The sequence below is a fragment of the Amblyomma maculatum genome, chromosome 5, assembly GCF_055883805.1.
Source record: "Amblyomma maculatum isolate TAMU_Amacu chromosome 5, ASM5588380v1, whole genome shotgun sequence".
NCBI lineage: Eukaryota > Metazoa > Arthropoda > Arachnida > Ixodida > Ixodidae > Amblyomma > Amblyomma maculatum.
The window spans coordinates 84,833,437-84,848,466 of record NC_139348.1 but is presented as its reverse complement, the minus strand read 5'-3'; the positions used below and the strand labels follow the sequence as shown (position 1 = coordinate 84,848,466).

The 15,030-nt window shown below is 45.0% G+C and overlaps 1 long non-coding RNA gene across 1 annotated transcript; it reads left to right on the top strand.

Annotated features, from left to right (window-relative positions):
* The first annotated feature begins 2,765 nt into the window (after positions 1-2,765).
* On the top strand, positions 2,766-13,741 carry LOC146188616 (uncharacterized). Its single transcript, XR_014707245.1, has 3 exons — positions 2,766-2,837; positions 3,573-3,605; positions 13,705-13,741. It is a non-coding gene; the product is annotated as an uncharacterized LOC146188616 (long non-coding RNA).
* The last annotated feature ends 1,289 nt before the right edge of the window (positions 13,742-15,030 follow it).

The window sequence follows — 15,030 nt, the reverse complement described above, 5'->3', positions numbered from 1 at the left end:
TTCCAAGATGAATCTCAAGTACAATACTCTGCTCACCCTATGCAACCTTGCATGATTTACTGAAAATTGACTCGTGGAACAGTTTGGCCTCCATTGGAGCTATCATGATGGGCTCCTTGATGCACATATGTCCACTTCTATGTAACACTAATTGAGGACACTAAGTGTCAACTAATTTCGCAGCACGTTGAGTAAAACATAAGCAAGTAAATAGCCGAAGCAGTAAATTCCAGCAGCGGGTGTCCTCTTTCAAAATTCACTGATGCTCATACCAACAGAGACATTGCGCCTTTCATTACCCTGTCACTCGCTTTCGTGAAGAGTCTGATTTGCCGCCTGCTGTCACCACTGAACTGGAAGCTGTGGTAAATGACCTTGATAGTGTATTCGTAAACGTCCCGTGATCGGTCCCTTGACGAAGTTGCTTCGCCGGAGGAAATTTGGACCATGGGAGGGATCTGCTGAACGAACAGGTGCGTGATTCTAGCGCACGCAAATGACGATGACAAGTTTTGTGAAAAAAGAGACCAACGTTCACAGTTCATATTTTCAAGTATCGTTGTTATCGGTGTCACTTTTCGCTACGCTGACAAATACCTCCTGTGGCCCAAGCAACACATATCCTCAAGCAGGCCTTCGAAACTGGTAGCTCGTGTTGCCTAGCTAAGAAAACAGACATGTCGATAGCGCACGGAACTCGAATATGCTATCCCTAAAATTATTTCTGCTCCTACCGCATTCACAATAATGAGAAATGTTGACAATTTAAAAAAAAATATTTGGAGGTTTTAGAGACTGCAGACGATTCAAACTCATATATCTATGTTTGAAAGCTGCTGTTGATGCTCTAAAGCGAATATTTCGATATCGCAATAGCATACAACTCTAACAATGTGGTGAAGTTTTATCTTCAAATATTTAGAAACTTCTGAAATGCAGCAACACGGACAAACGTGTTAAAGCATCTTGCGTACAGCGAATACATTTATGCTACAGATCAAGTTCTGGAGCGTGGAAAAGAGATCTTTGTGGTTTTTAAAAGAATAAAAGTAACGTGTTTAACAACAGACATGGGCTACTGGACCGTCTACTAGCCCCGCGGCGATCGGTCCAAACATTCTTTACATATTTGTTTGCGTGCAAATATGCGTTATTCTTCTACGCTTTAGGTTGCTTATGGAATCGCAGGCCGTAATGCCTAAAATGCATAGAGAGATAACTCATTTACACTAAATTTATTATTGGTGATCACTCCAAAATTAAAGGACACGCTTGAGCTGAGAAATTCCGTTATATTCCTCGAATGCGAGCTCGGAAGAATAATTTTGCTCCGAATTGTAATGAGCATTTCATGCTGTGCCGCAACCAACTTAAGTCCAAAAACACCAACTGCTCAATATTCTCGCAGAATAAATTTCAGACAGCGCTCCTCATTCACGATATACATGCGTCATTAAAAGATTTTATCGCTGTGCGAAATAAAATAGAAACTGTTCTCTTAGAAAAAAACTTAGCTTTGATTAAAGCTGCCCGAAAGATTGTTTAATGTGATACTTTTAACGGATAACACACAGTGGTTTCGGGCAGACTATTGGTAGATTTAAAACTGTTGGTAGATGAAATGTGTTGGCCTGCTCGTCCAGCAGACCATCGATGTATTACGCGTCTAAGTGTTGCGCTTTAATAAAGCCTTTTACTACTACTACTACTACTACTTGAGCTTCAGCGGATTATGATAATTGCAATGCTAGAACTACGTTTTGGAATTTTGTGCAAACTACTGCTTAATCCAACAGATAGGGAACTTTGAATAATATGTCCAGATAACATGTAAACGGATTCGACTGCATTTAGACATATCATGCTAAGGCTTTTGATAATTTTGTGCCGATGGCGAAAGAACTGGAAGGGATATTTTGGCCGAGTTTAAGCATTGATTGATTGCTCCACGTCAACCGCACTGCATCCTATGTCTGAGACTTCAAAAATCCCGAGGTGGTTGGAATTACTCAGTAGCCCCCCAATTATTGCACCTCTTTATCTCTTTTCACTCGCGCTTTCACTTACACTCCAAAATTTGGTTTATCCTTTACTGCAGTGTTCACATGTTCACAAAACAAATGTGGCAGATACTGCGCCTTTCTTTTCATGCCAAAAACTATTTCTATTTAAAAAATTAGAAAAGAAACACGCGGATTGAAAAGGCAGTGTTACTGAGGCTAACGCTGCAACGCACAGCTTTCGATCAATCAATAGTTTCAAACAAATGCTTAAACTTCCTCAATGCCATTTTTCCCAACTTAATTTTATAGAATATCTTGTGTTCGTTTACTGTTTGCTAGCGAACTTCGCATGCAGCAAATAAAATATGCATGACGTATCTTCCGCAATCTATCATTTTGACATTCTTCAAAATCAAGGTTACATCGAGTAATCTTAATATACGAAAGAAGCGAATGAATCAGACAGAAAGCGCAATAATGATAAATTGGTATCCTGTGTCAGTATGTGCGCGCGTATAAGCACTACGGAGTTATGTAAGTGCTTCAAAATCATTTGTTTCATAAGCATACCGGAGCTACATAAGTGTTTCAAAATCTTTTTTTATCCCTAATATATTCCTGGGCGCACTTAATAATTCCATCTGCGTCTATATATCTCATATAAGCTGGAAACATAAAATGTATAAGGCCAGGAACTCTGATACGCATTCGCATCTTCATATAAATGACGAGTGCTTAGTACACCCCGAGCAGATTCGTCGAATTTGAAGTTCTTAATATGAACCTAGAAGTTCTGCCTCTGTGTTTTCTTTTAACATTGATTCTTCTCTCCGAGTAAGCATAAGCTGTTTCATTACATATGTGATGCACTTCAAGTTAAGCTACCCCTGACAAAATGGCAGGCAATTATGGAAAAGAAATGCAGAATTTGCTAAAATCTAAATAGCAGTGTGCGCCTAGTTTGTCTTTAGGTATGCAGCTTGCAGAAAGATCTACGTCGCGGATAACAAGCCGACCTTTGGTAACATAAGTTAGAATAGATAGAACTGCCAGTTTTTTTCTTCTCTGTGAAGAACTAAGCTTTCTGCACGACGGCACTAATTTGCTAAGTATGACAGGGAACTGACAAACATGTATAGGTCAAGTGTAACCACAATTGATGTGTATTTTTTTTTACGGTTTTTTTTCGAAATATTCAGAATATATAGATCAGAAAATGCGACCAATGCCAATATTTGCTTTAGGCACTCCTTTTAAGGGCCTGTTTCCTCGGCTACGCGCAATCTTTGCGTTTCCAAGTCTTGGGCCCGATCCATCAGAACCGATAAAAAATTCTGAGCGAGTGGAAGCTTTGACCAGTAGGCAACAATGCATTAGCGAGCGCGGACAAGGCTGTAAATAATATTGCGCAAACAGATTAGCAAATGTTTTGAGGGGAACTATTTAGTATACCATTAAAGGAGGCTGTATTGTTTTGATCCATTTCGGAAAAGTGTAGTAATGGTATATTGAGTGTTTTGTTTCTGAGTTTGGCTTCATTTATACCTCTTGTCTTTCTATCCTCAATAGATTCAGGCTTTCGGCAGCGCAGGGAGGACCAAGGTAGGTGATGTGATTTGGAAGTTAACTGGCGTAAATGTGGCCATAGGGGGAAGATAGTTAAATTCGTTGATTGGTGTTTGACTTGTCCTAGACTGGAAGAAGATAGGTTATGCGTGCTACTGTTAATGAGTGAATTTATTAATAATAAAAATATTTTTACATATTGTAATATTGTCGCTGAAAAGGTATAGATGTTAGTTTTTGTTTTAGATGGCTCTCACCTGGAGCTTGCATTTTCGATACTCATGACTGTCGGATATTTCAGGCTTCTTTAGGCTTCTTTGCTATCTATTAGCAACCGTGCCAACAAGCCGCAGGATACAACACAAGAGCGTAACCAATAGTGTTTTATATCTTCATAAAATATCTCTATCTGTTTTATAACAGGACTTTAATAAGAGAAAAGTTTAACAAACACAGACGGCAGAGATCACATATAAAAATGGCGTTTCAAAATGGCGTAAGTATACAAAAAAAATAATTAAGCAAAATTACCAGAGAAATGTTTAGTGAAAGCCACCCCTTATGCGCAAAAGAGAGTAAAAGTAGATAGGAAACAATGTCTCCTTTTTTTTTTCATGCGGCGTCTGTAAAAGGCGCTTTGGGGTGTTCAACAGAATAAATGAAAACATAAACTTTCTCCTATGTGCCGCTCCCGATTGTAATGTTTGGTTTTCGCTGCCATCGCCTCTTAATCGCACTCGAATCTCGTCAGCCGCGCTAAGTCAATGCAGGCGATGCAGAAGACGCAACTCCGAAACAGCTGAAGCAGTTGAAATAGCGCTCGCTTACATAGGAGCGGAAGCGGAATTCATAAATAGCGTTAACAAAACAGCCATATACTATTACGCAAAGGACAGGATCGCAGCGGAAACAGTGAGAATCCTGAACGAAAAACAGCTGAATAGAAAAGCCAGCTTAAGATGGACTCAAGCGCACGTGTCTGTTCCTGGTAACGAAAAGGAACACGAATTAGCTCGAGATTTCTAATTTTGTGTAACCGTGGAGCCGCCCGATTGCTAGAACATGGACGAACGTCTATTAAATTACACAGAAATAGAAGAAAATTACAGAAAAAGCCGAAAGCTTATTTCATAACTTGTAAGCATCTGGTGCAACAAAAGAGGTGAACCATATGGCCGCGTCTACAGGCAAGGAAATACATACATTCGCGTCTGGGCCTATCGCGTCCAGAAACATGAGAGACAGGAAGATAAAAGGAAACAATGTGTAAAAAGACGGACCCCCAACGACATAATTCGGGAATGCGCTAGCTCCCCAGTGGCCAAGAAAAAAAATAGATAGTGGAGACATCTACACAAGTGATACGTGTATTGTAGGTCAAGTAGGTCCGGTGGACCAATGGCACATCATGTGGGACTGTGCCAGGTTCCCGACCGAAACTGCATCCAGGACATACCCGCCGGAACTTCAAAGTGCTGTGCACAATACAGACAAGGACAGGACATTCAACTATGGGCCGTCCAGGAGGGCCAGCATGCACTCGAAAAGCACAAGCCTCACAACCCACCACAAACAGGCCAATTTAGGTAGTGCAGAGTAGGGCATAAGCCCGGGTCGACACTTAGCCAGCGTCCCGACGCTTTAACCCATCATTTGCGGGTCCCTAATAAAGTTATACATACATACATACATACATACATACATACATACATACATACATACATACATACATACATACATACATACATACATACATACATACATACATACATACATACATACATACATACATACATACATACATACATACATACATACATACATACATACATACATACATACATACATACATACGTACGTACATACATACATACATACATACATACATACATACATACATACATACATACATACATACATACATACATACATACATACATACATACATACATACATACATTGTGTAGAAGCCTGAGAATCATTATGTGGAGCGAGGACCCAAATCTGCAGAAGCAAGCCATATCCACCTGGCGGATTGGGCCGCGAGGAGCCAAGACTGCTTTGCCTGTTTCTAATCGCGGAGGTCCTGGAAGGGGAAGTGGTGAAGGGTGGTTAGTTTAGGCCCTAAGGTGCTGGGACGATAGGTGAATGCCGCTAGCGGATGGGGCTAGCCTGCCACTAATTTTTATCTGTTGTAAGCCGTCATAGCACCCGCTACCGCTTAGGTGGTGGACGACGGCTGCTGCGGCGCGCATCTTGCTCAGTTCTCTCTTTTCTCTTTCTTCTTTACTTTCTTCTGTCCGCACGAAGCAGCGGAGGCGGCTCAGCTACAGCGCCAGTAGCAGGCTCCCTAGAAGGTGACCCCCTCTGTCGACAGCTCCTGCTCACAACAATAAGGCAATAAAGACTTTCACCTTAATTTCAGGCAGTTGGCAGTATGCAGTTATATATCCCCTACAGACGGGACTACAAGGTATTTATGAAGGTACTAGCAGTAGATTGCAGTTGGTAATAAATGATTATTAGGAGCCCATCCAACCTGGGGCATGAAATGCCTTTTTATTATGGATAATACTCATACAGTAGGACGTGTACTTGAATGTGGTGACGTCAAAGGCTGCCGGCCCAGGCACAACGAGGGGAAAAGGTTAAAAACACGGCTTTAACCAGCACTGAACAAGGGTAGCAAGGGAGGCCTTCGTTCGCAGGTCGAGGCAGCTTTTCGACAAGTGGACTTTTATTCATGTGGACAGAGTGATCATCAGTGACAGGGGTTTAAATCAGCTGCTGCTTCAAAAGACGAAAAGCTAGGTAGGGTAGGCTGGCTGTGAAGAAAGTAGACCAAAAAATGGACTGGGGATGGTGGGGGAGAAAAAAAGTAGGTCTAGGAGTAAAAACATGAGTATGTATTTCTCAGTCTGGAACCGATGACTCTGTGGCCTTAAAAGGAAATAAAAGATAATCAAGGACTTGAAACACTCAACGGACAACAAGGTCGAGCTAGGTTGGTTCCCGGCACATATGGAAAACGTCGATCCGCATATCATCAACCTCAACGAAGTCGCTCACTCCGTAGCACGAGGCCTCGCTTACCGTGCCATGCAATCACGACGGTGAAGGGGCGAGAGAGAGGATGACAAGCTTTAATGACTTAACCAAACTCTTCAACCTCGCCCACCGGACCTTCCCTCCGCCTAGCAGCAAAAATGTATGGCTCAGGTAGTCGCATGGAGGCAATTACAAAGGAATACATACCCGAACCCGCTTCAGTAGAACAGGGTTTACCCGGACCTATATGACAACATTTGCAAGGTCTGCAGGATAAACATATCAACACTTACCCACATACACTGTGAGTGCAAAGCGCAATTCAATTGCGTTAATCCCGAAACCCTCTCGTCGAGATGGTCAGCCGCTCTGCGCAGCTCCAGCCTCAACGATCAGCTATCTGCCGTCCAGCAGGACATCCTGGCAGCGAAGAGACAAGATATTGTTGTTCCCACGTAGGATATATAAACACGATCGCAATAAACCCTGCGGGAAATCAAGTAAAGTTATTCCTCTCCCTCCTACTGCAGCACTAGGAAAACCTACAATGCGGGGTGGATGATTAGTCAGCACCTGAGCTACCTCTGGAACGTTTTTTCTATCTCTTAGGTGTGGTTCACTGTCCTGTTATTATTCTGTTTCTTTCTCCTTCGGCCCCTTTTGCGGAAGGCATTTGAGAGTCGTTTTCCTAAATATATTGTGACATATATGCCCTGCATCACTGGAAGTGAAAGAAGACGATGAGCAACAGTGACAAAGAAGACAAAGCGGTAGCAACGTTTGGTGCTAGAAGAAGGTTGACGCTGCTGTGCTTCTGTGCTTTGTGTGATCTGTCATTCTGGACTAACCTTTGTGCACTAACCGTGACACGTATCATCTTGGTGTGGATGACTAAAAATCCCCGTGTGCACACATAAATCCATTTAAGCAGCCGAAAGCTGGATTTGCACAGTGGCCGCCACCTACCTGGGATTACAATGGTAAAAACGGCCACTATGACCTCTGAGGCAGCTCCTATCACCGCAACACATCGGCGCAGGCACTCGTCCTCACAAAACTCCGCCACTCTCCCATCTTCAGTGGCGAAGACAAGACATGTTGACGACTGGCTGGATGAAACGAGCGATGCAGCAGGAACAATCATTGGGACGCGACCATCATGCTGGCCAACCTGATTTTCTATTTGGTGGGAACTGCTCGCACGTGGTTCCAAAATCACGAGCACGAGCTGGTGACCTGGGAAATTTGCAAGCAAAAGCTTCACTACTTGTTCGGGAAGCCCATTGGACGGGCTCTCGCAGCCAAAACCGAACTTGCGTCTCACGCCCACTCAACCACTGATCTCGCCTACATTCAAGAAGTGCTCGCGTTGTGACGCAAAGCGATCAGCTCCATGTTGGAAAGTGGAAAGGTCGGGCACACTCTCAAGGACATCGCAGATGACGCGTCCAACATCCTCTTCTGCATGGATTGCTCTACCGTCGAGTCGGTGCTTCAAGTTTGCAGAAGATTCGAGCAGGCTAAACAACGACGCCTGGTACAGCGCTTTGAGCGCCTTCCTAACATGGCAGCTACATCATCCTGCGATGATATGGCTCCTCTGCAACAGCCTTCTCAGTCCACAACAATGACTCGGATCGTCAGACGAGAACTCAAGACCTTAGCTCCTGTACCACTCCCATCTCCAGTGCCCGACACCGTGGCCATGATACAGGCTGTTGTCCGCCAGGAACTTGCCAACGTCGGTCTTTCCTCCAACCCCGTACCACCCTCATCACCATCGCATCTTGTTCCTGTAGTGGCTGCTACAACCACTACAAAAGTTCCCCCACGTCGCTACGTTGGTCGCAATCCGGCAGAGTGCGGCCACATTTCACGTTATTGCCGCAGTCGCACCTTCCCTACCCCTCGTTCTTATTACAACGCTGACCGTCGGTACTACTAAGAACCTCGCCGCTTCCCTGCCCAACCTGAACAGCTCCGCCCCGCATATGATGGACCTGGACACTTGCCTCCTCACCCAGATGAACCTCACACCGAAGCCATCTCAAGTGTCCGTCACTCCAGCTGATCTCCATCTCCATGGTCTCATCGATCTCGTTCACCACTGCCTCGTCGCAACTCCTCCCCTTCATACGCCGGCGCCTACTCTAAAAACTAGCGAGTGCAGCGCCCGGGAGTCACGCTTCATTACGGACCCTGACTGTCAACTCGGAACTGATCCTCGCACCCAGACGTAATCTCATTGACATTTTTGTGGAGGGAGTCTCAGTTTCTGCCCTTATTGACACTGGTGCCCACATTTTCGTCCTCAGTTCCTCGCTTCGTCAGCGCCTCAACAAGGTCCTCACACCCGCTTCCTCATCTACCGCTCGTGTTGCTGACGGCAACACAGCTACTGTGATTGGTATGTCTACTGAGAGAATTACCATTGCCGACCGTCATATCCCTGCTCCATTTACAGTCCTCACCAGTTGCCCTAACCACGTTATATTAGGACTCGACATTTAAACTGCACTTTTGGCGCTCATTGACTGTTCTTCTGGACTGGTTCATCTGGACCTGCCACTCTGTCCTGACAAACAGGCCTCTGATACTTCAACGCTCCGTCTCCACTCCTCTACATTTACTCGTTTGCCACCAGAAGCTGCAGTGTATGTGCTCACGTCGCGTTTCCCCTCCGTTCCTGATGGCCACTACGTTGTTTGCCCCATAACCGACGTGAAACTGCGGCGCAGAATCGCTCTCCCCCATAACATCGTGCACGTAGAAAATAACAACGCTTATATTCCAGTCTTGAACTTCGGCCTTTTTGTGCACGTTCTTCCTGAGGGCATTACTCTCGCCGAACTGACACCACTGTCTGACGTCACAGTTACCTCTCTTTTACCTGACCCTACTGCTAATGTGTCGACACGACCTGCACCTTCTCCACCTCCGGAGGCCCGCATATCAGGAATGCTTGCACCTTACTTGAGCCCTGACCGTGCTACACCACTTACGAGCCTTCTGAATTCGTACAGCGATTTTTTCGATTTTGGTGACCGCCCCTTAGGACAAAGGTCACTCGTTACACATCGTGTCGATACCGGCGATGCTCGCCCAATTCACAGATAATCTTATGGAGTCGCCATTTCTGAACCACGCGTCATACAAGATGAAATGGACAAGATGTTAGCAAAAAACATTATAGAGCCTTCGAGCAGTCCCTGGGTGTCGTGCTTGTTAAAAATACCTGTCGTGCTTGTTAAAAAGAAGGACAAAACCTGGAGATTCTGCGTTGATAACCTACACCTCAACAAAATTACAAAAAAAGACATTTACCCGGTCCCCAGGATAGATGATGCCCTCGACTGCTTGCACAGTGCCAGCTATTCCTCTTCCATTGATCTTCGTTCCGGTTATTGGCAGATCGCAGTCGACGAACAGGACCGAGAGACGATCGCCTTCGTTACTCCCGATGGTCTGTATCAATTCAAGGTTATGGCTTTCGGCTTGTGTAATGCGCCCGAAACATTCGAGCGCATGATGGAATCTCTCCTACGCGGCTTGAAATGGACGACGTGCTTGTGCTATCTCGATGACGCCATAATATTTCGTCCACATTCGAGAGTCATCTCTATCGTCATGATGCCATTCTTGGCGTCTTCCGAAGCGCTGGCCTTCAGCTGAACTCGAAGAAATGTAGCTTCGGCCGACGTGAACTCAAGGTGCTCGGTCACGTGGTCGACGCCCGTGGTGTTCAACCCGATCCAGACAAAATACGTGCTGGAAGTGCATTTCCTACACCCCGTTATACCAGTGACGTGCGTAGTTTTTTTGCATTTTGCTCCTATTTTCGGCGGTTTCTACCCAACTTTGCGGAGATGGCTCGTCCACTCACCAATCTTTTGAAGAACCACGCTTCATTTTGCAGGGACGAAGAACAATCCCAAGCCTTTTCTGCGCTCGTTGCAGCCCTCACCAACCCGCCCGTCCTGACACACTTCAATAATTCGGCACCAACGGAGGTATGCACCGACGCCAGTGGTCACGGTATTGGTGCCATACTCGCCCAGCAGCAGGTGGGTCGCACTCGCGTCATTGCTTATGCCAGTCACCTCCTTTCTGCGGCTGAAAGAAATTACTCGATCACAGAACGTGAGTGCTTAGCCCTCATGTGGGTCATTACAAACTTTCGTCCTTACTTGTTTCGCCGCCCGTTCTCCGTCATCACCGATCACAATGCCTTATGCTGGCTTTATACGCTGAAGGATCCCACTGGTCGCCTGGGCCATTGCGCTCTCCGCCTTCAGGAACACACTTTTTCTCTCGTCCACAAGTCTGACCTGCGCTTCTTTTGGCCAGGCCTCTATCGCTCTGTTCGTCGTTACGTGGCTTCTTATGACCGGCGTCAGCGACGGAAGAAGCCCTCGGTTATGCCTGCAGGATCCCTGCAGCCGATCGACATCCCAGTAGACCCGTTTTCCCGAGTTAGCCTTGACCTCCTCGGGCCTTTCCCATTTTCTGCGTCGGGGAATAAATAGATTGCGGTGACCACGGATTATACTGCGCGCTACGCTGTCACCCGATCGGTACCCACCAGCTGTACAACTGACGTGGCTACGTTTCTTCTCAACGACGTTATCCTGCTCCATGGTGCTCCACGCTACCGTGGCCGTTGCTTTCTTGTTCGAGTAGTCGACGAAATTCTTCGGAACTGCTCCATTAAGCATAATTTTACCACGCTTACCATGCACAATCGAACGGCCTCACCGAACGCCTCAACCGCACGCTCACGGACATGCTGTCAAAGTATGTCTCGGATGATCACCGTGACTGGGATATTACTTCGCTGTTTGTAACGTTCGCGTACAATTCCTCTCGTCATTACACAATGGGCTACTCACCGTTTTATCTTCTATACGGCCGCGACCCTCCCCTTCCTTTTGACAGCGTACTGCATCTCACTCCTAACACCTGTTGCTACGTTCGTGACGCCATCTTCGGAGCTAATGCCGCCCGTGTTATTGCTCGCCGCCGACTGGCCTCCTCCCAAAATTCTCAAAAATGGTGCCATGATTCTCGCAACCGGTAGGTCCACAACTCTCCGGGCTCTTTCGTCTTGCTCTGGACTCCCGCTCGTAAAGTTGGGCTGTGTGAAAAGCTCTTGCCACGCTACGCAGCACCCTGCAGTGTTTTACGGCCAGTCACTCCTGTGACATACGAGGTCGCTCCTGTACATCCGCCGAGGCAGTCCTCTATGCCACGCGCCGAGATTGTTCATGTCGCCCGAATGAAGCCGTACTACCCCTGCAGTAGTTCGTCCTAGTGCGCACCGGGACTGCGCTTTTCGGGGGGGGGGGGGGGGGAGCAATGTGACATATACATCCTGCATCGCTGGAAGTTAAAGACGACAATGATTAGCAACAGTGACACAGAAGGAGACAAAGTGGTAGCAACGTTTGGTGCTAGAAGACGATTGACGCTGCCTTGCTTCTGTGCTTTGTGTGCTGTGTCATCCTGGACTAATCTTCGTGCCACGTATCAGTATATTCCTTATTAGGACACTTTTAAATCCCTGTCCCATATAAAGAAAATGTGTCCACTCCAAACCGGCTTGAGCAGCTGACTAATCATCCATCCCACATTGTAGGCTTTCCTGGTACTGCCGCTTTTATTTGCTTTTGAGGCCACAGGAGCCCCTGTTCCAGGCTGAGAAATACATACTGAAGAAACAATTTATTAATAATATAATTTTACCTTGCCCTACTTTCTTCTCAAACATCCTCCCCAGCCCACTGTTTCACCTACTTTCTTCTCATTTAACCTCCCCAACCAAGCTTTTCTTCTTCGGAAGTAGACGCATATTTAAACCCCAGCCAGTGATGGTCACTCTGCACCAGACGAAGACAACTCCACTTCTCGAAACAATGGCTCTACCTTCGAGCTGAGGCTTCCCCCTCTACCCTTGTTCAGTCTCTTTCAGGCAGTCGAATCGCCATTGGATGATGAGACTGCAAAAGCGTTTCATTGTGTTGCACACGAGCTCTTGTTTTCGATTCTCGCTAAAGTGAATGTTGGTTCAGTGATCAGGGAGTGGTCATGGCGTACGACAGCTATTTTTAAATAATAATTTGGGAGCCCCCACGAAGGTGAAGCATTCAGCAGGGCTGAGACCGTAGCCCTCACTTGTTTTGTATGTGCATTAAAGCCCTTTGTCTAGAAAGAAAAGAAAACACCCTATTTCGATTATACGTATGGCTTATGCGGAAGACGTGGCGGAATTTGCTGTTGACCATGAGAGCTTATGAAAGGCTGTGGATCATGTTATGCTATGTAATAAATCGACAGGACGTCGAGTAAGCTGGGCTAAATTCATTCTTTTGGAATGGAGGATGGCCAGCGATCCGGTTATCTTTGCAAACCTGTTCTGGGGTTTCAACCTCTGGGATACATCTAGCTGTTCCCCTGGTGTGTTACTGCGACAGCGAACCATATTGGAAAGGTCAGATGGAAGACACCCCACTCAAATCGAAGTGGAAAAAGGCAGTTATCTCCTTTTGCTAGGGCAACAGTGTAGAACCTATTGGTAATAAGTAAACTGTTGTACGCAATGCAGGTACTATACTGTTTTCGCGAACCCCCAGGTCCAAGGGGATCATTTTAAAAGGTGTTTTGTTTTGTGTGTTGTGCCTAATACAGGAAACGAAGAAAGAATCTTGGCATGGCGTATTAGGTTAAGGTGCCCATCTGTTGTTCGCAGCGTAGGATTTCGATTTGCTCTGGAGAGCGTTTTTTTCCTAAACAATTAACAGAACCTACCCGATACCCCGCACAATCTTCGGAATCTCACGGAACTATATCATGAACTCACTGATCCTGCTAAGACTGATGGGCCTATAAAAACTTTTTCATGAAAATAAATTCAATGCTACGTGTGCAAAATAATGCACACGTAACTGTACATTAGAAATTCAACCTAAGACTTGGTAGACACTTTTTTAAGTGTGATTTGTCGAATTTTCATTTTTATTTTTTCATTGGGTTAATATGTATGACGATGCATTGCTTGCTCAAATTTACGTGGCTGCTTTTTTTTTTGCAGAGTCGACCGAGAAACTTCAGGGAGGAAAGCTATGACACAATGGTAATAACCCATCTAGTGACCATCCTGTCCAAATGACTCGAGTTGCGAAAGTATAGCCAAAGAAAAATAAATTGCGGACCTTTATTTTCATGTTATACCGTACCCATTTAGGTTCTCAATTTTCTCCTCATGAATATTACCATCTGAATGAATGGATTGCTAGGTGCCCGAGTCATCAATGGAACAGGCTGTCCCTGTTATTTTTTTTTTCTGGCAGGTTATTAGCGGATACATCAGATCGTATTGGAGCCTTAAACTGAAATTAAATACAAGCAACTTGTTAAATCATTCCCACATAAAAACTCGTGCACTTGCTTCGTCGACTCAGGAATGGTAATTAGGAATTTTGTTGTTAGCTTCACCCATAGTGAAGGCTCTCGCAATGTCTTCGATTTGTTCAGGAAGCATCCTCAAGTGTACATTCCGCTGCGAGTATCAATATCATGCCCGTGGGAGTGCATTAAAGTTTAAATAAGAAATATTGTTTTGATTCCTAGGCTTTATAGAGACAATAAGAGGCACAGGCACCGTCATTGTCTACCTTGGGTATCTTTTCCATCATTATATATTGGACAAGTTTACATGCGCAGAGCATGAACTGCAAAATGACCGTTTCTGTAGTCAAGTGGCATTTTAACGATTATTGTGGCTTTATTAGACTCGCGTCTCCTGCAGGCACAGTTTATGCAAAGAGGCAAAGAAAAGGTTATTTATGTGATTGCAAACAAAATCATCGCTCTTCTGCTATTCGCAGAGCCCACAGTTTGAAAAACATGCAAGGCCTTTCGAGAACGCGGCTTTCTTTGAGGTGTTGCGTTTTCCTCTCCTTTAGTGCCTTCAGTAACAAGTTTCACCGATAAATGTGTGAGGACTCCTCTAATAATTTGCAACATCTCAAATACTCATAATTTGTCTGACAATAATTTGTTTATAGTCATATATTTAGATAGGCCATAACGAGGTAAACAATCTCTTACTTTAATGTAATTTAAAAATTTGGATCGCAATTATAAAAAAAAAAACGCTTCCGTAAACCACTGATTTTGAATGTCAAGGCGCGACAAAAGCTCGTTGGAATAACCGTCTATATTTAGAGAATATTGAATAATAATCTTTGTCAAAAATTCATGTGGAGTCTGATGCCAAATTTTATTTGCAAGCTGCAATTTGAGTGAGTCCTAAAGTGGGCTAAGGTGACACCTGAGATCGAATGGTGCATTTGCTGTTATCATAATCGCCGAGACGGCAGTTTCAATGTAAAATCTTATTCTTATTACTACTAGA